Here is a 2549-nt window from a genome sequence, read left to right as displayed (position 1 = left end):
GGCTCTTTAAGATCAGTAATAGTCTATCATGGCAGGGAGAATTTATGGATTTACAGAGTCCTCAGATAATCTGGATCTTGTGCAAGCATGATCAAAGTCCTCTGAGATTTTTCTTCAAAAAATTAGTGCTTAGCTAGCTGTGTTTCTTAAATTAAGTGACTCAGCCATTGTTAGCTTGTTATTAGAAAATACCCAAGGGCCCTAGTCCACATTTTGTAGTAATGCTCCAAAGAATTTCTGCTGGAAGAACAAAGCTGTTGGGGGTTTGTAGGAAACCACCAGCTTCTATTTTTATTTGGCACGCTGGTAACTTAAGAAGTGTGCTTCTGAGTATATGTTTATGGAAGACTTTTCTCAGGTCAAGTCTCCAGTGCCAAATGGGTGGAGAGAACAAAATATTTATGCTTCAAAAAAACAAATTTGGAGCATAGGTTAGAATTTTGGGGAATATGGCAGATTGCTAGGTTATCAACTAAACCAATTTAGAGGCAAGCTATTGTGAAAATGTGAACCAGGCTGGAAAGAGCTACTAAAAACAGTGCCACCAAAATCTTAGAAAGAGTCTGGTGGCTTTCTTAGGTATGTCACTGTCCTTAATGATTAGGAATCAAGAGTGAGACCAGATCTAAGCCTGGGCAATTCAAGGTTTAAAAATGGAGAACTGGCCCCTAGGTGGCGCAGTGGACAAAGCTCCGGCTCGGAGGTCTGGAAGATTCACCGTCCCGAGTTCAAATGTGACCTCAGACAGTAGCAATGTGACCCTGGGCAAGTCATTTAACTGTGTTTGCCTCAGTTTCCTCATTTGTAAAAGGAACTGGAGAAGGAAATGACAAACCACTCCAGTATCTTTGCCCAGAAAACCCCAAATGGGGTCACTAAGAGTCAGAAACGACCGAAAAGACTGAACAGCAACAAAAGGAAATGGAGAATTTTGGCGGGACACCCAGGTTGGGGGGAGACGGGAGGGGCAAAGGAGTCACGTGGCGATGCTCGGTGGCGGAGCACTGCCAGGAGCAGCGGCAGTGGGAGGCCCGTCCAGAGGGGCGGGGCTTGGCGGCGCCTCCTGGGCCTCACTGCCGCTTCGACAGTAACACGGCTTGCTGCTGCTTGGCTGCGGCCAGAGGAGCTTTACTGAGGGATCCGGTGCGTGCTTGGAGATCCCCGGCCGAAGATGACCCGCCATGGGAAGAACTGCACCGCCGGTGCCGTGTACACCTATCACGAGAACAAAAAAGACACGGCGGCCTCGGGCTATGGAACTCAGAAAATGCGCCTGAGCCGGGACGCCATCAAGGACTTTGACTGCTGCTGCCTGTCGCTGCAGCCCTGCCGTGACCCCGTCGTGACACCCGACGGCTTCCTGTACGAGCGGGCCGCCATCCTGGAGTACATCGTGCACCAGAAGCGGGAGATCGCCCGGCAGGCCAGGGCCTACGAGAAGCAGCGCGGGGCCCAGCAGGAGGAGCGGCGGGAACTGGGCCGCGCGGCCGCCCGGGACCGGCTCCGGCGCTTTCTGGAGAAGGAGGCCGCCATCGTCAACCGGCCGATCGACCCCTTCACACCGCGAGCGGGGGCCGGCGCGGGAGATGCCCCGCTAGGACCCAGCGCGGCGCCCGGGGCCTAGGATTAACACCGAGAGAAGGCAAAGGAGCTGCCCAGTTTCTGGATCCCCTCCATGGCCCCCAAAGCCAAGGCCGCCAGGCTGGAGAAGCCGTCGCGGGTCGTGCGGTGCCCGATGTCCGGCAAGCCCTTGCTTCTGTCGGACCTCGCGCCTGTCCGCTTCACGCCCGTGGACGGCCCCGAGGACAGGGTGGGGCCGATCGCGCGGAGGGAGCGCTACGTGTGCGCGGTCACCCGGGATGGCCTGAACAACACCACGCCGTGCGCCGTGCTGCGACGGCGAAGTGCGTGGAGCGGCTGATCCGCAAGGACATGGTGGACCCCGTGAACGGGGCCCCGCTCACGGACAAGGACATCATCCTGCTCCAGAGGGGCGGCACTGGCTTTGCGGGCTCCGGGGTTCAGCTGGAGTCGAAGAGGGCTCGCCCAGCCATGCAGGCCTGAGGGGGGTCCGTGGGGGATGGGGCCCGTGCGGGCTGAGTCTGGATAGAGCAAATGGATAATAAATGTATTGGCCTCTGAATAAAAAAAAATGGAGACCGCTGTTTGGGATTTTGTTTATAGGTTGGGTCAGATATCTCCATTGACTGAATCCTGGCTGTCGAGAATACTTCATCAGGGCAGGCTCTTGAGATCTGAATTGTGCGCTGGAATTCAGGACTATAAAATGAAACTGAGAACTGAAAGGAAGCTTCATCTCCTGCCCCTCCCAGGGGCTACTGCATTTCCACAGCTGGATACCCAGGAATTCTTGCTATTCATCAGGGGATGGTGGTTTAAGATGGTCAAGAGGTTCTGCTACTGCTTCTCCATGGCCATCTCAAGGACTAAGGGGGACAGAGGCGTTCTCGGGAAGCTGTGCCAATGGAGAGGCTTGACTGCCTTGGGACCAAAGTCCTTTCAGGTCTCTATGCTCATCTCTCTCTGAT

General features: G+C 55.0%; 1 pseudogene; it reads left to right on the top strand.

Moving 5' to 3' along the window:
* Positions 1–1171: 1171 nt before the first annotated feature.
* LOC114045643 lies at positions 1172–2064 on the top strand (annotated as a pseudogene).
* Positions 2065–2549: the final 485 nt, after the last annotated feature.

This window comes from Vombatus ursinus, unplaced genomic scaffold (genome assembly GCF_900497805.2).
Source record: "Vombatus ursinus unplaced genomic scaffold, bare-nosed wombat genome assembly UNPS02014779.1, whole genome shotgun sequence".
NCBI classification, from domain to species: domain Eukaryota; kingdom Metazoa; phylum Chordata; class Mammalia; order Diprotodontia; family Vombatidae; genus Vombatus; species Vombatus ursinus.
The sequence above is the reverse complement of the archived record's forward strand: the minus strand, read 5'-3'. Positions and strand labels throughout refer to the sequence as shown.